The sequence below is a fragment of the Phodopus roborovskii genome, unplaced genomic scaffold (genome assembly GCF_943737965.1).
Source record: "Phodopus roborovskii unplaced genomic scaffold, PHOROB, whole genome shotgun sequence".
Lineage (NCBI taxonomy): Eukaryota > Metazoa > Chordata > Mammalia > Rodentia > Cricetidae > Phodopus > Phodopus roborovskii.
The window spans coordinates 5,033,144-5,054,891 of NW_026126434.1; positions in this window are offsets into that span (position 1 = coordinate 5,033,144).

The window sequence follows — 21,748 nt, forward strand, 5'->3', positions numbered from 1 at the left end:
AAGTGGCTTATGAGTTTTACTGTAGGAGCAAAGCTCAAAGATGAAGTAACCCTGATAATTCCAATAACATGTCTAGTCACGTGTGTCCACCCTTGTGCAGAATTGCATATTATTGATTTTGATAAAAGCCTTTATCTATTCTAATGGCTCCCTTTGGGCCAAAAAAATAAAGAAGTTATATACTGGTTCAGGAACTGGACCATCAGAAATGTGGACTCCTAGACCAATGCTTGGTGGCTGCATTCATGTGACAAAGGGCTATGGTTTGAATGTGGGATGTTCCCTACAGGTCTTCATGTAACAAGCTTCATCCATACACATAGAGGTGTGACATTTAAGGGATGGAGTATATTGGCAGGTTCTACTCTCCTCTTCCTCTGCTAAATCTGTTATATGCTACAGCCATAATCAGCTGTATGAGCTAAAGTGAATTTTTCCTCTTGTAAGATTGATTATCTCATCATATTTTATTTATGGTTGTGGAAAGCTGATTGGCATACCAGTTTAGAGGACAGGGAAAACCAGCACGATGTCACTCATAAAGGAAAGATCTCAGGGAAATAGGATTTTAGTTGGTCTTAGAATGGCATGTCAGAGGACAGGGGGGGGTCATGAAACTCAGCAGGCTTTACCTTGTATGGACAGTAATCTTGCTTCTAGGGATCTAGTTCTTAAACAAGGTCCTTGGCAAAGAATCTAGAGACTTCCATCCTATGATGAATTGAAGGGAAATCCTATCCAATCAATCATTCAGAGCTGGCCATGAGCAAAGCAAGGTTGTCTCCCCATTTGGAGATATAGAGACGACGAGAGCTTTAGAAATTAGCAGATGGAAACAACATGTCCTGACATCTTAGAAGCAGTGTTACTGGAGAGCCTCACCCATTGTTACATGTACATCTGTCCTATAACCAATGGTTGGACACCATAGAAGCAGAGTTATTGGGAAACCTTGCCCACTGTCATGTATACATCTGTCGTAAAGTAATGCTTTGATATCCTGGAAGCAGAGTTACTTGGGAACCTCACCCACTGTCATGTGTACATCTGTCTTACAACCAACGCATTGATTGCACTGCCCTGCTTGTTCTTGTTTTTCAAAGATGTTCATATGTCTGTGCTTTGTAAGATGCAAAAAGTTGAACTTTGACACAATGTCTGCTGCTTTGCCCTTCATCCCAGTGACCACAATCCACACTGACTCAATTCACATTTCTCTTAAGACAGCTGCTCCAGCTGAGGCCAGCTATGGAATAGCTGCTCTGAGCAATTGAGAAGCTCCTCTTGGAAACATAGCCCATGAGCTGCACATGCAACACAGAGACTGATTAAAAATACAAGATGAAATATTGCAGCCATCAATCCTTCTTGCACATGACTGCCTTCTAATGAAAGGGTAGACCTTCCAGGGAGAGAAAAGAAATGAATAAAGGGGTTTTATCAATTTCAGAGGAACACTTTGATACAATCCTGAAAATTTTTCTTGGTGAAATATTTTCTTTTATTACCCTCCATCATACAGAGTCTGTTTAATTTCCCCTTTTCAGCAGGTATATATTTCAGTTTTTAATTTAAAGAAAACACTGTTGCTCCTCATTGGTTTCCCCACTTCATTTCATTTCCTATTTGCTAGATTCTCCTTAGAAGTTCTGTACTTGTTGTTGCCAGAGATGAGCAATTTCTTGTGATATTTTGTTCCCCAAAACTTTTGTTTGAAAGGGAGAATATGACCACAGGCAATTTAATTTCCCCAGACTTCAATTTCCACATCTGCCAAAACTATGCAATTTCTGCTTCAACCTCCAACACTTACAAGCATAATGTTACCCTTATTAATATGTCCATATGCAAAATAAAACATCTACAGTACAATTATATTTGGCAGCATGAGTATAAAGCAAGGGTTTGCTAGGCTGAATTTTATAATAAAAGAACCACTAAGGGTTGGAGATGCAGTCCAGTCAATGAAGTGTTTGTACTTATGCTTGAGGACCTCAGCCATATCCCCAGAATACACATGAAAAGCTAAGCTTGGTAGTACACATGTGTACTCCCAATATTAGGGAGGCAGACAGACAGATCCCTGGGGTTCACAAACAGGTAGCCTAACCTAATTGATAAGCAAGAGCTCTGTCTGAAAAATAAGGGTGAGTAGTTCCTGATGAAGACACCTATGATTGCTCTCTGACCTCTACATGCACACACATAGCTATGTACCCAAATATATATATAGACAAAATATTTCACATACACACAAATAAATCTACAAATAATATGAGGCAGTGGCCCCCACATCTTTCTCTTCATCTCTTTTTTTTCCCATGGTACCCAGTCTGTATTTAATTTGTTTATTTATTTTTCTTATTATGTTTACATATGTGTGTATGGGGGTGCATTTTGTATGTGTTCAGATGTATGTGGGCACATGTGCAGATACAGGTACATGTCGGTAAACATTTCTGTGAAGGTCCAGCTTCATTCTCCACCATTCTCTCCACCTTATGTGTTGAGTGAGAGACTCTCATTTGAACTGAAGCTCTTTGATTCACCTTCCTTGCTGACCAACTTGTCTAAACCCTGGTCATCACGCTTGTGTGTCAAGCACTTTGCCCACTGAGCCATCTTCCCAGTACTGTGTGTTCATTTAAATTAATACTGAAACACCTTTGCAATTCCATGTCACATGACTTCTGGCACACTAGATACTGTTTTAAGTGGTGTCTAATGTTCCTTTCTATAGATGAAGCCTTCTTAATGTTCTGTGTAGAATTCACATTTTTCTTTAAATGAATTCTAATTCTGAGGATAGAGTTGACAGCTACAGGTGACCCATGGAGGGTCTGCATATTTGCTGACTCAGATGTGGTGTCCTACATCCAACACGATGTTTTATTATGTTGGTGTCCCATTCTACAAAACTCAGACATAGAAGTAGTTGCTGAGAGTGTGGTAACTATAAGGCTTTATTTGCTTCTGTTGCTTTCAACATCTTAAGAGAGGCCCAAAAGGTCTTAAAACACTTTTCCCCATTGAGGGGAAACATGGCATCAGACTCTGTGAAAAGGATGCAAAATGCATCCACATGGAACCTTATGTGTCTTCACAACACGCTGATTGCTTGTGCATGCACAGGTGGTGATTGATAAGATCTGTGCATGCTCGTGCAATTTGGAGCATTCAACCACATGCTCATGGGTGTGCATGTATTTCACAGAAGTAGACTGGGCCATAAATGTTGAAACTTTATCCTCATCTTTGGATAGAGTCATAAAAGTTTGTAGGCTTAAGAAAGCAATATTCCCTAGAATGGCGATATACAGGCATGATGAAACTGAGCTAAAATGTACAGTAATCTCCGAGGCTGACCCAAACCACAGAGGTGCAAAGTGAGAGCCATAAAACAGAATTTAACACCCGCCACACTAAAAGTCACTTTCAGCCTCTGACCAATTTCATACAGAACTGGGAAATATGACTGATATCAGGGCCTGGGTCCCTGGGGGTGGGTGTTAAGAAGTAGCATGTCAGGAAGAAAAGTGATGGCCTATTCTTAGAGAGACCAATAAGAGACACCCACTGCTGAACCCAAAGTCTCACCTTGCCCCCAGCAGCATGCTACCTTTTACATTCTTGGATACCGCAAGATGGAATTTGCAGACATCCCCAGGGGATGCCACACTCTGAGGGCTGGAAGTCTAGCCGTACAAGAGGCCTCTCCCTTTCCAAGGATTTTAGTTTGGGACAGAGGAGAATGGAGCATTTTCCACATGTACTGTGTGTAACATTCAGTTCACTGTCCTAAGGACATCTCCCTAATGATGGCTGAGGAGAAGCTGGCAAATTAACCAACCTTGAAAACCTCTGCAAATAGTGTGGTCAACTGACTGCAGTTCTTCTAGAGGCTAGGTTCCTCTTGTATTTCATTCTTTTCTGGATTTAATTGGATAGCTATGATGTTGAGGACTCAGACATAGTTTTTCTTCTTCTTCTCTTCCTCCTCTTCCCCCTCCTTCCCCAACTTTCCTTCCTCCCCTACTCTCTTTCTGCATTTTTCTTATCCTAGAATAACACTCTGTATGTTCAGTTTGACTATCCCTTTCTAACTAGACCCTTTCAACTAGACCTACCTTTGGCAACAGTGCACACAGGTACATGTAACCATTCATCTGCTCTGGTTAACTAATACCCATGATTCATTGTGGGAATCATTGCCATGACAGAAACATGTCAGCAGTGGGTGATTACTGCTGAACAATGAGTCCTGTATTGCGGCAATGCAAGCAGAGCAAGAGAAGATGAGCAATTATCTGTGAATATGATCCATGGTGACAGCCGATCTGGATAACTCAAATAGAAATAGCTTACTGTTTGCTGAATATTTGGTGCTAGATCTAGCGAGGTTATTGTTTAACTTTCTTTGCCTGTGGGAAGACAGGACATGTGTTGGCTAGTTAAGGGAGGGTTTAGGGTCCTAACCATGCCATCTGTTAACCCAACATGCAAGGTTCACTCTGGTTTCAAGCTTTGATGTCTAAAATTTAAAAGTAGCAATTCATGCCCAATTCCCAGTTGTCTGGGAATCCAGACTCCATATGCTTCTTGATTTTATAATCTGCCCAGAGAAATAAAACCATCACCTGAGTAGTTTGCCTAATTGGATTTTTTTCCTGATTCTAGAGATGTTGAAAGTGTATTCTAATGTTGCTTTGTCTGAGTGACATTGCAAGCTGAGCCAGACTACTTACCTTGACTTGAAGATGTACATTTTGATGGTGTTTTCTAAGTGCAATTTCTTGTGGAGGGGGAGCAATAATTTAAGCAGCTGCAGAATTTCTCCTACGTCTGTAGGAAGTCCTTTCTTCTGCCTGGATTTAGGTAGCAGAGGGGTTAGCCTATGAGTTTTAGAATTAATCTGACCTAGTTCAAACCCCAACTCCAAAACTCACTAGGAGTCTTATCCCAGATAAACTATTTCTGACTCTGTGATCTCAACTTTAAAAGAGGGGGACAATCATTGTGATCAAGTGAAAACTGTTTTGGGCATGTAAATTTTCTTTTTCACCACACATCTACTGTGACTTAGGGTTTAAATGAGTTCACTAGACCCAAGATAAATGATAAATGGGTGTATTATTAGGGAACAACTTACACAGTAAAGAACTGCCTCAGCTCTCCTGCTCCAGAGGTTGCAGTCTCTGCCCTTCTGATGTCCCCCATGACCCAAGAGAAAGAGCCTGCCCTGTGCTTCTCTACCTTCTGGTCACATCCACACCTGAAGCCACACCCAAAGGGGTGTGGCCCAACACAGTTTCACTAGCAAGATGAGATGCTACTACACTTTAGAACAGATACCATGAGGGTCATGGGAAAAATAATGATGACCAAAGCACACAAATCACTGCCACCACACAGGGGCAGCTTCCTTGGCAAGGCAGATGACAAGATTAACCAGGAAAAGAAACTGCAAGCAGGATTCTTGAGAGACATTAACCCTGGCAGAGAGAAAAGGATGGGGGTAGAGGGAAGAACCAGGTCTCAGTATTCACTAAGAATTAGTGCATATTGAGGTGGGAAGGGGGTCTAGGGTGTTTGGGAGAATAGGTACAGGCTAAACTGTGTGTTTCCCAAAAAGTAGACTGAAGTTCTGGTACCTGGTGACTGAAATGGGAAACTTAGTTTTGACTAAAGCCTTTATTCAAAAACAAACAAACAGAAAACCGCTGAAATGAAGCCACTGCAGTGAGTCCTCATCTAATATGGGCTTTCTCTCTATAAAAAGGTGAAATTTAGTCTGGGGAGATGGCACCATCAGTAAAGCCCTTCCTTTTCAAACATGCAGACTTAGCATGTGAAAGTGCCAAAGGCCTGTAATCTCAAACTCGGAAGGTTTTAAAAAAAAAAAAAAGGAGGATCCTTAGTCATTGCTGGCCAGCCAGTCTAGACAAACCTAAAAGCTTCATGTTCAGTAAGATATTGTTTCAAATAAGAATGAAGATGAGCAACATTGCCCTCTGACCTCTGTACACACTCACTTTCATGCACATGAACTCATGCATTTGTGCACACACATGAATATTTAAAAACAAGAGGAGAAATTTGAGACATAGACCTGTGGACAGAGTTTCTGTCCTGCCTGGTTCCATAGCTGTTTAGCCCTAAATAAACACACAGAGGCTTATATTACTTATAAACTGTTTGGCCAATGGCTCAGGCTTCTTATTGGCCTTCTCTTCCTTAATTATTAACCCATACCTATTAATCTATGTATTGTTATGAGTCTGTGGGACATGTTACACCTTCTGCAGCTACATGAGGTCTCTCTTGAGACATCCTCTCTGTTTCCTCTCTCAAAATTCTCCTAGTCTGGTTGCCCTACCTATACTTCCTGTCTGGCCACTGGTCAATACGCATTTATTCATCAATCAATAAGAGAAACATATATTCACAGCATACAGAAGGACATCCCACATCATAGACCAACAGAGGGAGATGCAAGGAAAAGAAAACTTGGTAACGAGAGTGACAGGTCTACAGATGAAGGAATGTCAGAAAATGTTGGTTGTTGTGTGGCTTTTTCTGGGGAGACATAAACAGACATCTCACTCCAAGTGATGGACTCAAGTCTTACTTAAGGAACCAATGACTTTATAGGGGTTAATTAGAGTATGGGTGAGGGGTACTTATAGAACATGTGTGACTCGAGCCAGCTGCACCACCAAAGACCCCACCAGCATGGATGATAACAAATGAGCCTGGATCTCTGGAGTTACCTGCTCCAGCTGGGCTGGTTGAAGCGTCTTCTCCTAGATGTTGTTACTGTTGTAAAGGCCTTGTGAATCTTGTATGTTCTAGCTTTCTGAGACTTGTGGGTTTTGTTTACATCCCAAGACTTATGAGCGTCATTCCTCCCTTGGTTTGGAATGCTGTAATTCAGAGGAAATGCCATACAACAGCTGGAGTACAGGAGATGGAGGGTATGAAGGGAAAATTTCCTTCAATGTCTTATGAGGCATAGCTCCGCCTCCACCTGGATTTCAGATTTATAACTCTAGAGCTATAAAGAAACAAATTCCTAGTTTTAAAAGTTTGATTAAGACATAGCAACTGCACATATTCATGACACACCATAACATTTCTACACACTATACAACAAGTAGTGATCATAAGAAGCTAATGGGTATATCTAGTACATCAAATATCTATTATATCTTTATGTGGGAAGAATTCAATTTTCCACTTTGCCAAGCACTCAATATTTAGTTGTTGCTGTTGGTGTTTTATTTATTTAGTTTTCCTGGTTACAGTAGTTCTACATAGCTAGAAAATCCAAGGGATTGATGAAGGAACAGCAAGTCAAAATCCCTGGGCTGGGAGACCAGAATGCCAGAAAGGTACAGAGTAGAGAGGTGATTAAAAGGCCGATGCAGGCCATGTATGTCTTTTCAGCCACCTTCAATCACCTTTTATTCTTTGTGGTAGGAAAAGCCATGGGTGGGCTATGATATGACTTAAGTCATGAAGTTATATATGGCAAGTTCCTACAAGTTAGCTATTTAACAAATTGTTCACTTATCCAGCCACTTTACTTCTGATAAATACTGGCTGAAAAATGGAAGGGCAAAATCTTCAGTGTTTTTTACATGCACAACTGTCCCTGTGATGCTGTAGGAACTTGCATGCATGTTGTTTGCCATCATCAGTTTATGGTGACACATAGCTTGTCTATACCTACACCACACAAACACCACTTATGCAGGCCCAACACACAGGAGAATGATTCATTTAAATAAATGTGTTTATTTAGCTTTGATTTTGTTTTGCATATGTATTTCTTTTGCTTGGCTCTTGGAAGATAATGAACCTAAATTGGTTTCTGCACAGCTGGTTGATCATTCTGGAGAAACAAAGAAAAGTTTCAGAACACAATATAAAAGAGCAGTCCTTGACTGGAATAGCCTTGTTTGCAGGAGATGCCTGTGTTACTGATGAGTGAAGGAGAGCTGGACAAAGGAGAAGCAGTATTTCATTGCAAAGTCCACTGTAGTGGTTTAGGCAGGGTGGTGAACAAATTTCACTCATTCAATCTGTGTTTAAATACCAGTAATTCGTTAGTGATTGAATTTGACCCCATTCACAAATAATTTGTCAAGTATGCTATCATATGAATGTTGACTGCTTTGTTCTCAACAGGTTCCCAGGCACTAAAGAGGATGTAGTAGGAATCTGGGAGGCAGAGCCTAGTTTTCCTTTTCTTCCTGGATATCCCGAGTTGAGTAACCCCTTCCGCTCTTTATTTTGTCAGAATGCCTCATATAGGCCAGGATTCAGTGGAACCAAACCATGAGCCATTAAAAAGTATTTGTTCCTCTAAGTCATCTGTGCCTGATATTTTGGTTACAGCTATATATGAGTCACTGATAAAATGCATCCAACAGGAAAAGTAAGCACAGGACTGCACTGAGATACTGGACATGGCTTGAGAATACATGAAGCCTCAAACCCGCCCCCACAGTGACACACCTCCCAGCCTGGTGCCACAGCTGTATCAGCCCTAAATAACACACAGAGACACTATATTAGATATAAAGCTGTTGGCCTGTTACTAGCATTTCTTATTGGCTAGCTCTGTCTTAAATATTAACCCATTGCTATTAATCCAAGTATTTCCACATGGTCTTATCTTACTGGAGAGAGGGTCGGGACTTCTGTTCTCTTGGCCCTGCATGTTGAATTTCCTCCTTCCTCTTCCCAAATCCTCCTTGTCTCTGTTAATCTAAGTATTTCCACGTGGTTTCATCTTACCGGGGAATGGGGCTGGCATCTGGTTTCCACAGACTCTCCATGCTGACTCCTCCTTGTCTCCTAGTCCCACCTATCTTGCTTTCCTATTGGCCAACAGTGCTTTATTCAATAACCAATAAAAGAAACTATTTACAGAATGACATCTCCCATCACACTTCCTCCAACAAAGTCACACCTCCTAACAGTGCCACTTCCAATGTGCTTATGGAAGTCAATTACATTTAAACTACCACACCTTCACACAGTATCAAAACCTTGCATGATGTTCAGAGACCAAACTGCCTGCATTGAGTCCTGGCTTTGCCTTCTACCAAGCTGAAACCTTGCAGGTTTCTCATTTTCCCATCTATGAAATGAAGATATAGAAACCAAATGATTCATTAGACAGAATGAAAGAAACTAATGCTAACAAAATTTTTAAACTCTGCTGTTGGCATCATCATTGTCATTTTGGCGTAGACTTCACCTGAAAGACATGGGCAAGTCACTAAAATCAGTGCGGGAATCACTTGTGGTATGAATGGCTTGAAAACCCGAATCCCTAAAATCTTTCCTGTTGCTAAGTCTTGAAAATTTGGCCTGGCAATGTTGCCTTAAAAGTAAAATCAATAGTTAATGTTTTTACACCAATGACAGTATTTCCAGAATCTGTGCTTTTGGGGTTTAAACACGAATGTCACTGATAATTGGAAAATGTTCTCATTTTCATGAATGATCTTCTCCATTTGCTCCTTATTGCTCATAAATCTAAAAAGTTGTCTGGAACTTCAGTTTTATAAAATGTGAGTGTTAGTGAAGAAATGTGAATATAAAGGCCGGGACCATTAGCTCTTCTTTGCCCACTCCGGTTTCTGTGGAGTGTTTACAGACCGCTGGCAAGGAGAATCCATCTTACTCTGACCCTGACCTTTACATAATATTTATTGGATTAGAAAAAACAATCCACAGAGCAATAAAGATATCCAGGCATGCATTTATTATACACAAAACTGTACTTCATTTTGGAGAAATCTGTCCCAAACCTGTTCAGGTGAATCAGGCATTAGAAGGTCACTGCAGACTTGGAAAAGAAAAACTTACAGACATCTTTTGCTTTGGCCAAGGTGGCGACAATGTAAGGAAGAGAAGAAAGAACCAGGGTATTTTGCATGGAGGGAAGCGAGCTTCAGGATGTCAACAGTAGGATGAAAAAGAAGACAGATTCCTCCAAAGCTTGAAAATTTGTATGAGGATGTGTGTGTAACTCACTGGAACAGAGAGGGGTGTAGGAAGAAAACAAGATGCTGCAACTCTATAGTAAGCTTGCAGAGGGAAAGAAAATACATGAGGCTGAAGAGCTGTCTGAAGTAGTTATCAGCAACTGTTTGTGTACTGGGTATTGGCACCAGGACATTAAATATGAACTATTACAGAGAAATTACAACAAGGCAAGTTTCAATAAGAATTCTAGAACAACAGGATCCTCATGATCGGCAACCAACCAAAAGAAAGGCTGCAGGAGTGAGGATAAGAGGGTGTTGAACTCAGGGTGTGCCTGCTGGCAGGAAAGGCTTCTGGAAGGATTTCCGGTACATCTTCTGATGATCATGAAAAGAGAAGCATTTCTGTGTCCTGCCCTGCTTTCAGAAGCTTCTCTAGACCCTGAGGGTTCGATTTCCCAAAGACTAATGATCAGAGAACAGATCGGAAAGACAACTGAAATTATCTAAAGTGGAGCTTCATGAGGCAGAACAGCAGCTTCCAAGTGTGGACCCTGGAAGAGCAGGACCAGTACTTCCTGGAGAGTTAAAACACACCAAGACCTTCCAATTCAGAATCTCTGGAGACAGAGACCGGCCCTTGGCCCCAGGTTTAACAGAAACAAATTGTTATAAATAGGGTGACTAAGGAATGTAAGTTTATTGCCTCACAGTCTAGAGGCTAGAAGTTTGAAATTGAGGTGTCAGGAAGACAAGACTCCCTCTGAAAGCTGGGGCGGGGGAGAATCCTGGCTGCTACTTTGAGCCTTTCTTTAGACAGGTGCTCATGGCTGGTGGCCATCACCACCATGCCTGCCTCCCTCCCCTCGTGGCTTCTATCCCACTCAAGCCTCCTCTGCCCATCTCTTATGAAACATGTGATTATTGGGCCCATTTTCAAGCTAAGGTGCTCTCACATCAAAAGAAAAACATAACCAAAAAAACCTTACTGGCAATAACATTACATTCTCAAGCTCTGGGGGTGTGAACTTGAATGTCCCTTCTGGCCCTGTGATTTCTCTTACTATTAGACAGAGCAGTTGTCTTAACACCAGATGTACATTAGAACCATCCAGGGAGCTTGTGACATTCCTGGAAAGTTCAGAGTTTTTAAGTGTCCCCAAGCAATCCCAGGGGTGGTTCAGCTCAAGAAGCAGTACTAGAAGGGAAGGAAGACCATGGACTGAGGAGGTATGGGATATCCATCCCAGTTGCCTAGATGGAAAACAGGGTGTCATGCATGCTAGGTAATTGCTTTACCACTAAGCTGAGTCTAGTCCCTAAAGGATAAGAAGGACATAAGACAAGCCCCTGCCTGGCTTTTGGGGTGGGCTCTTTGTATGTATGTTTACTTGTTTGCTTGCTTTATTTGAGACAGGGTATTATTATACAGCCCCAAATGGCCTCAAACTCATGACATTCCTGCCTCAACACACCAAGTATTGGGATTGCTGGGTATGTACCACCACTTCCAACCTATTCTGTCCTCTTGTTCTTTCAGTAGAGCCTAACCCTTCTGGGAGTAGAGATAGGCCTGTCTATATCCTCTTGGTCTATTACTGCTGTGAAGATGAAGGCAAGCTCCAAGCCATGAAACAGTTAGGCTTTCAGCAATGTGCATGGTAGACATCAGAGCTCTATATGCCATTTAGCCTGATCACAGTAACATTCAAACAGCCCACCTCCACACACACCATATCTCACTGTTCCTGGTATGTGGATGGGTGGAATGGTTTAAACCCCTTGAGGTCCTGTTAGGAAGAAGTTAGTCCTGTTCACAACAGTGTTCCATTACCTCTTAGTACTAAGGAGTTACATTCAGCCGACCGCAGGAAATATCTCTCATTTCAGCTCATAGTTATTTTCCAGGAAGTACAGTCTTGGGTTCATTCCCTCTGGCTATTTACCTAGCATTCTGTTGAGCCAAAGTTTCCTAGGAAGATTGCTTAAAGAATGAGAAACAAATTCCAATGTTTTGAGTGGTTTTGTTGTTGTTGTTTTGCTGTATTCAAAGAAATAAAAAATTATCTACTGAACATTTAAATGTCAGGGACTGGAGCTTTCAATCTTCATATAGCTGAGAATTTAAGCAAGAAAAATAAGTGCAAACAAGCAAAGCTCACTACAAACAACTATATAATTGTAGCCATGACAGAGGCTGTGATGGATCTAACATGATCAGTCAGAGTTGGCAAGGTCAGGGGGTCTTACTTTGGGATTGGACCCTGCAGCTGAGGTGTCAAGTATGGTTAGTGATTACCAATGTGAAGGAGGAAGGTCATGCACTTCCGGTCAGAAGGTTCAGCTGGGAATGGTAGTAGGCAGGGTGATCCTTTTCACCCTGGTGTCCTTAGCTTCTTGTCTTTCCTTCCTTTGTCTTTCCCTGTGATACCATGATAGTCACCATAGCTCCAGGTATAGAATTTGTATTTGAGTAAGGAGATGGGGAAGAGGGGTCAACAATTGGTTCTATCTCTTTTGTCAGTCATCAAATTAGCACCATAAGTCCTGCTGCAGGCATCTTTTTTCTACCATTAGACAAACACTGGTCAATAAGTCACCAATGAAGAGGCATAGAATGGATGAAATTGGATTAAGTCAAGACATGGATGCCTTCTTTGCAAGAGTATGGGATGAAATAGGAAGTATCTATCACAGAGGCTGCAACAACAACCCATTGGGAAGGTAGAAAGAAGAGGTTTTGGATGAGGATTGGCAAAGACTACAGCAGGACACCTCAATTTAACGAGAAGTAAGAAAGAAGAATCTTTCTGTAGAGCTAAAGGCTACAGGAGCCCAGGGCTGAGACTGGTTAATTTTTTTTTTCTCTGGGTTCCTTCCATGTACCCTGAAGGATGTTGTCTTCATTTGCTTTTTGTTGGCACAACCCAATATTGAGACTAGGTAATTTTTAAGGCATGGGGTATTTGGCTTAGGGCTCCAGGACTCCAAGAACAGGCATCTGATTAATATTTGGGGCCATGGCTGAGGGCATCACATAAAGAAATAGGTCAAGAACAGATGTTTGTTCAATATTTTCTTCCTCTTCATTTAAAACTCCCAGTCACATCCTGAGGATCACTCTCATGACCTTATAACCCTAATATGCATCACCTCCAAGTACCATCAACACATGAGCTTGGAGATTAAGTTTCAGTGTGAGTTTCTGAATTGACACTCCAATCAGGACAAAATCTCAGCAGCTACCTCCTCTTTGCTGCCTCCTATCTAGTGAGTCTCTCTAGTCTTTCTTCACTGCACATTACCTGGAGGGAAACTCAGGCCTTGCTTAGAACTATTATATTGGAGATTCCCAATTATGGCTTTGAGCAATGTAATAACAAAGACAGGACTAGGTGAGTGTGGTGTTTTGATTAAGAATGGCCCCCATAGGCTCATAGACTTGAATGCTTGGTCACTAAGGAGTGATGCTACTTGACAGGGATTGTACTTGGCAGGTTTAGGAGGTATGGCCCTGTTGGAGTAGATGTGGCCTTGTTGGAGGAAGTGAGCCCCTAGGAGATGGCCTTTTTGGTTTCAGGAACTCAAGTCAGATGAGGTGTCTTACCCTCTCTTCCTGCTGCTAACAGGAACTCTCAGCCACCTTTCCAGCACCATCTGTCCCTACATACCACAATTCTGCTGCCAAGATGATAATGGACTCTGAAACTCTAAGCAAGCCCCCACTTAAATGTTTTCCTTTATAAGAGTTGCTGTGGTCATAGTGTTTCTTTACAGCCAATAGAACACTGGCTAAGGCAGTGAGATAGAAGAAAAACTTCCAAAGTTTCTTGTCCCATCCCCACCCCAGAGTGTATCTTGATTTTTTTTAACCCTCTGAGCCTCATGTACAGAATAATATTTCAACATGAACAAACCCTATTATATGTATAATTGGCTCTTTTCAAGGTTGTTGTTGAGCATATTGTTTTATGCTTCAAAGTCTGTTTTGAGAAGCCCCAGAAGAATTCTTGTCTGTTTGTTTCCAGAGAATAGACACATTTTCCCCTAAATGGAGGGTTTGCTTCCAGCTGATGAACACTATGAGTTACATAACCATGGCTTCTTTCTTAATTTAGTTGTTGACTATGTTGCATGTGGAGTGTATCATTTATAGGCTTGTTGTTGATGATGTTTTAGATTCATGCATTGGCTTATATCTTGTGTTTTGTCTCAGCTTTGAGTCATCTTTTGAAAATACACTTGCATTTAACATCACTAAATGCCCAATACAGGACAGTCAGAAGGTATTTGGCTCATACATGTTTCCTTTCTTGATATAAGTAAGCAAGAGGCTATACAAAACAGCCCTTTGTAAAAGGGCAAATGCTGTGATGTATCAGATGAATGCTTGGGCTGAGTATGGTTTCAAGGTTAAAGAAACAAATACAAATGGAAGCAAAAGATTTCTGTAGTACAATCTCCTCCAGGAAAATAATAACACCCAGTTTAAAACTTCTGACCCAAGTCTGTTGATCCAAACCCTGAGGGCTAGAGAACTTTCATAAATCCTACCTCCTACACCCAGCCCTGAGAGTACACAATAGAGTCCCTGAGTACCTCAAGGGTCATCCTCCTTCACAGTAGGCACACTGAAACACTGTGGGTTGTATTCCATTCCAAAGATAAGACTCAAGCAGAGTGACAAAGAGGGATAAGCTAAAAAGCACTCAAAAATTGGAAAGCTATGGTTACATTATGTGAAAGGACAATAAGGCTTGATCAGCTTGAACAAGGTGGGAGCTCTAAATAGCTTCTGCCTTCTGCAACAAGACCAGTGCCTTTTCATCATAATTATAAGATCTTGGCAAGAGGTTCAGCAGCCTGGTACCCACCACCCTCATGTTGGTGGCTTTTTAACTCTGCAATTTTGAAACCTGGTTGGCAATTGTACCCCAAAGAGCTGTTCTCACAATGTTATTGCATACTTCCCCCTCTCTTGAAAATTCAATTATATATGTATACACTAATCACAAGCTACATCCTTCCATTTACTCCCCCTATCTTTTTTTCATGTCATTAACTTCATGAAATTAAGTTTAGCCCTCAAAGAATCCAAGGGGGTAATAACAGAGGGATTAGGGTGAAAGGGCACGACAGAGAAAGGACAATGTGACTTCCTCTTAGAAAAGTTTGAGTCACACAGAGAAAGACACATGCATACAAAAATAACATCAAATTTCACAGGGAAAAATTCAGCTCATGGTGTGCTGAGCTCTACTAGAGCCCCCTAGAATGTTAAATGATTACATCCCTCTAGGAGAGATATGTGGGGTAAGGTTTTCTGTTTTTATACTGTAAAGGCATTGAGGGGTAGGAAGAGAAGGATGATAATAAAGTACTCTTATTTTCCTTTGGTCTATTTGAATTCTTAGTTAAATAAATAACAGTGATTCCAGGTGAAAGCCAGTAGTTCCTGTCTACAAGGGTGGTAGGATGCCATGTGAAGGACTCTTCAAGAATATGGCCTCTTGTGTTTGTCCTTCAAAGGGTTTCTTTAATGCTATTCATTTTGCTATGAACATTAACCTCTGCAGTCATGTCTGACCTCAGCACTAGAGAAAGTGACTAGAGAGTATCCCTAGGTATTGGCTACTGGACCTTTATATTAGTGTGCATTTATGCTTCCAGTGCAAAACAAGCAAATAAGAGGAGATGACATTGGAATTATTCTCCAGAATACAGATATTTTATGAGTACACGAATGTTTATGTTGCCATTGGTGAATGAAGAGACTAGAGTTCTAAAAGAAAGGCTTATCCTTTTAGAAGTAAAAGACAACTTGCTGTTTTGGTTTTATGTAAACTTTTTAGTACTCCTACAAGAGATACCTCATCATCTACAAGCCATAGATATTACTAACTCCCTGCTACCCATGGGAGACCTGAGGTTGGGTCAACCAATAAATGAGTTCTGGCTCTTAGGGCCCTGAGGAGATAATGATTACAGCTGGCTGAGGCAGAGAGAGCATTCCAGGCTTTGAGCCTTTCTTCCCAGATACACTGACCATGAGGCATGGGTGTATTTGTTAATGCTGCATGAGAGTGACACAAAACACAACCCAAACTTACATGGATATTCATGCCCAGAATTAAATCTCCGTGGAATTTAGCTAATTAGATCTTGGTTTGCTTCAGAGCTCTGTGAGTCCTGTCCTTATCGATGCAGTAAATTAGACATATGGGAAGGGGGAGTCTCTTCATAAAGAGTAATTATCATCACCACCATCATTATTTTGGCTTTTAAAAAGGTGTTATTAGTATTAGCATTAGTATTTGTGTATGTTTATGTCACATTCATATGGCTACCCACAGAAGCCAGAAGAAGACAATGAATCCCCTTGTGCTAGACTTCCAGGTGGTTTTAAGTCACCTAATATGGGAGCTTGGAACCAAACTCCAGTCTTCTACAAGAGTAAAATAAAAATGAAAAAAAGTCATGTTTAAAAAAAAATACAAAAGAGTAGCTTATGCTCTTGACTGATGAGTCATCTATTCAGCCTTATTTATTATTTTTTAAGACAGTGCCTTACTGTGTAACTCAGTGTAGCTGGAACTCACTCAGAAACCTAGGCTATTCTCAAACTTGCAGCAAACTTCTGCCTTAGCCTCCCAAGTGCTGGGATTACAAGAATAGGTCACCATGTTTGGCTAGAAAGGACTGTGTTAAGTAATTCCTTACTACACTGCAAGGAAGATCCTAATGGGCATATAAACCCAGATGTTGCCCACAGTAGATTAAAAAAAAATTACCCAGTGTTTCTGCAGGACAGAAGAAACACACACACACACCTACCTGATCTTGTTTAGTTATAGAAAATAGCAGTGTGATTGAATTTAGACAGTCAGGATTAAATATACAAATAAAATGAAGAATAGAAATGCCATCTTGTCCTAAGCAGACAGGATTCCTCAATCATCAAAAGCAGGTCCTTTCATATTTTCTGCTCTGCTTGTAGTGCTCTTCCTGCAGCTGATTATTAAGAAGATTGTGTTTCTATTGTCAAAAACAAAATTTTAGCAAATTGAGCTTAATGATCTAATTGACATTCACTGGCAATCTCTGAATTAGGTGGTGTCCTAGCTACAAAATACAAAGATGCTCCAAGAGCTGAGCACAGGAAGAGGCTGAGGGAAGCAGAAACAAAGAAGGGAAGAACACTGATTATGCCAAAATCACTTTCCTTACAGGTGTTGATTTCCTTTACCTCTTGTCTTGATGGGACACTGTGGATTGGTGGCCATGAAGCTTTGTGTTTTTACTTTGTTGGGGGGGTCATCTTTTGTTGGGGGGAAATTCCCCATTTATAAGTTTAATTTTATTCTGCTGTGAATTGATGACTGAGGCTTAGTGATGTAGAATGTCCTTCTGTAGACTTCAAATATATGTTGCTCTTATCAGTTGATGAATAAAGCCAATGGACAGGCAGAATTTAGCTAGGCAGGAGTTCTAAACAAAAAGACAAAGGACAGTTGCCATGTAGCCACCTCAGAGGTGGAATCCCAGGGCATCATCTGGGTAAGTCATTGCCACATTGAGATACGTAGATTAATAGTTAATAACCAAAACAGAGCTAGCCATTAACAAGCCTAAGCCAACAGCCAAACAATTTTAAATATCTATTAAGTCTCTTAGTGGTTATTTCTTAAGCAGCTGTAGGACCTAGTGAGCAGAGGAAAACCAGTTAAGTGGGACCAAGAGGGGGAAAAAAATCTCTTCCTACAGTTTAGCTCAGTCTAATGCAGTGACTTCCTAGATCCATGACCTATAAAGCCAAGGTCACCCTGGTACTTGTGGAAAGCAAGAGAACAGAACAAAGTCAAGGGTGGGAGACTAAGCCAACTCTATTTGACCAAAGCTGGAGGTGGGAAGTCAGTTCTCATTCCACTGGCCAGAGGCAATTGTGAGATTCTGGGAAGCCTGGACTAGGTTGGCAAATAACATCAGTCGCACTGTTCACTCAGTATCCAAGTAACCCTTCACCCTCCTCCCCAGCACGTAATCTCTCCCTCTCCAATCTCAACTTTCATGTGTCTGCAGGAATAGCATAAGCCCTGCATGACCCTTGATGCTAGCTCAGAACCAGAACTGTCTTCTCTCAAGTGAAATGTTTGTGATTCCGGCATCCTACAAACCTGGACTGAAAAGATAAATGCTTTTCCAAGCAAAAAGGATGTAGTGACAAAAGAGCTTCACTTTCTCAAGAACAGGGAATTCACAGCAACACTAGTACTTATTGTATTGTGTGCCTGTGGAAGCCGCAGTGTGGAGCTGTAGAGATTCCCCACTCTGCTTCCACTTGCCCTCTGAGCTACCTTGTCTAGCATCAGAGCTGCCTGATATCCTGAGTAGCTCCTTCCTGCCCATTATTCTGTAAATCTAAACATGCCTTAAGATTGCAGAGCCTTTCATTGTGGTGTGTGTGTGTGTGTGTGTGTGTTTCCAGATGTATTAAGGTACCATTGAGAGAACACATACATATACTTAGAGATAAAACTTTATGGTATCACATGCATTAGAAAATGATTATCACAATCATATTTGCTCTATTTTAACCTTGCCTGACTGTGTTTTACTGATGTAATTGAGGTTTTGCCCAAAGATTTATTCTGTCTTGATTACTGTATCTATTTTTCCAGTTTATACTTATCTAAGACGTTTAGCAAGCTCCTTATTTATTTTCTTTCTGTGTCAGAAACCTTACCTAATTTTTCCAGGCAAAGTTTTCCAATTGTTCCTTTCTTATTCCATACCTCTGTTTCTTAATTGATTATTCATTTACTTTGACACCCTGGGGAAACACTGGAAATGTCACACCCTTAAACTCATACTGACCACTGGGGACAGCCACAGTTGCTAAGTGTGACGATACTGTCCTCACTAAAGGACAGTTTCCAATGGTATTTTCTTTTTAAGTATACAGCCTACAGGGCTTTTCTTCCTCCAGGCACCAAATTTCTGCCTATTTGTTTCTCTTACACTTTAATTAAAAAGCAGCCACTTGTATCCTTAGATTTTCTTTCTTACACTAACTTCCCAGTGACCAGCAATCTCAATAACTTCTCTTTCATTCTGGCAGGCATCCTTGCTGGCTCAGCAAGCACATACTCTTACTTTTCTGTTTTCAGAAATTCTGTCTTACAAATGTTTCTGACACAGAGCACATCTACCTGCCCTGCCTGCAAAATCAGTTTCCTTGCACCCTCTCCTGAATTGCCGCCTGTGCTAGGCTTTCTTCCAGCATACCCACACCTGACATTTATTTATGTTAAGTAGCTGTAGCTTTTCTTAATGGATGTTTAATTCTCTTTTCTTACAAATTTCAAGAATTGCTAACATAGTATTCCAGACTGTAGTCATTCAGAATACAAGGCTAAGGAGTCACCAACATCAGAGCCTTTACACATGCCAGGCAAGCAAGTATTCTGCTGCTGAACTACATCTCTGGCTTTTTACTGGGGATCTTACCAAGGTAGTTTTAAAAGCAGCATGTCTTTTGTCTCTCCTGTGGCAGAAGACAATTCCCCAAGAGCAAGAGGTAACTGAGTAGCACCAGTGATAGGCTTCACACTGGTAGCCAAGACCCTGAAGTTAGGAAGGTGTTGGTGCATGCAGGCCACAGGGAACTGAAGATTATAATCCTGATGACGTTAAAAGCAGGAGGGTATCTATTTCATTGCAGGTTATAGGTCTATTTGTTTGTCTGTTCTTGATTTAATTTTGGTAAGTGATAGTTATCCAGAAATTAGTTCATTTCCTTTGAATTTTCAAATTTTGTGGAATACAGGTTTTCAAAATATGACCTGAAAACTGTCTGGATTTCCACTGTGTCCATTGCTACATTCCCCTTTTCATTTCTGATTTTGTTAATTTGCATGTTCTCTCTCGGCTTTTTTGTTAGTTTGGATAAAGGTTTGTCTATCTTGTTGATTTTCTCAAAAAACCAATTCTTTGTTGCATTGATTTTTTTTGTATTGTTTTCCTGGTTTCTATTTTGTTGATTTCAGCCTTCAAGTTTAATATTTCCTGGCATCTACTCCTCCGGGGTGAGTTTGCTTCTTTTTGTTCTAAGGCTTTCAGTTGTGTGTTAATTCTCTTATGTGACTATCCTCTGTTTTCTTCATATGGGCACTTAGTGCAATGAACTTCTTAGGGTGAGGACAGCATCTTCAACAAATGGTGTCTGTCGCTGTGCACAAAACTCAAGTCCAAATGGCTCAAAGACCTCAACATCAATCCAGCCACACTGAATCTCTTAGAAGAGGGAGGGAGAGAAAACTGGGATCAACATGTAAAATAATATATTAAACTAAAAAAAAAAAATGCTTTGACTCCAAAATTTAAGTTGAAGGACAAGTTACTGGGGGAAAAGGATTTCTATTTTTGTTTCCACAGAAAATGAAAAGATGTGGATTCCTTCCAGACGAATGTGGTTTGATCACGCCAGACCACCTGAAACAGAGTACAAGCTGATCCTACATTCTAAACAGCTGGACAAAACAGCCCTACAGACTACAGCCAGGATATCTGAATCTTCTTCGAATCCCCCAAGACAGCGCCCCTTACCAGCAGGAAGTAGTTTGGTAAGAATGACGCCCAAATTCCCAAATATTGTGTATAAATGTTTGTTTTCATTTAATTGGACTGTTATATAAAATTAAATAAAATTAAAAAAAAAAGTGCTCAACATCCTTAGCTATCAGGAAAATGCAAATCAAAACAACTTTGAGATACCATCTTACTCCTGCCAGAATGGCTAAACTTAGAAACACCAATGACAACTCATGTTGGATAGGATGTGGAGAAAGTGGAACACTCCTCCACTGATGGTGAGAGTGCAAACTCACACAGCCATTTTGGAGATCAGTATGGCGGTTCCTCAGGAAAATGGGAATTAGTTTACCACAGGACCCGGCAATCCCCCTCTTAGGCATATACCCAAATGATCCACATCCATGCAACAAAGACATCTGTTCAACTACATTTATAGCAGCATTATTTGTAATAGCAAGAACCTGGAAGCAACCTAGATGGCCCTCAATTGAAGAATGGATAAAGAAGATGTGGCACATCTACACAATGGAATACCACTCAGCAGAAAAAAAAAAAAAAAATGGAATCTTGAAATTCTCAGGCAAGTGGATGGCACTTGAAGAAACCATCCTGAATGAGGTAACCCCGCCACAAAAAGAGGAATGTACTCTTAGACCTAGAGCAAAGGATCACCAGCATATAATTCACACCACCGGAGGATATTCTAAGAGATTCATATAAAGTCCCTCACAGAAGGGGGAAGGGATAAGTCACCAAGAGCACAGGCAAAGTGGGGGGGGGAGGCAGTGAATGGAGAGAAAAGTAGGAGAAAGAGATGGGGAGGAGAGGAAAACATGTGTGATTAGGAAGATTGAGTCAGGGTAGAAATAGAAGACAGGAGAGAGAGAGAGAGAGAGAGAGAGAGAGAGAGAGAGAGAGAGAGAGAGATCATAACAGAGGGAGCCCATATTGGTTTGAAGAGAAAACTGTGCCTAAAGAAAGATCTAAAGACTTACAAGACTGCCACCAACTAACAAGATGAGCATCCATGGAAAGGCTACCATAAATACCCTTCCTGGATAGTGAGATCAACAACTAACTTATCCATGGAGCCCATACCTAAACACTGAGTCGAATTAGAACCCAGATGCAGACAGAGAGGACAAGACCAGGTT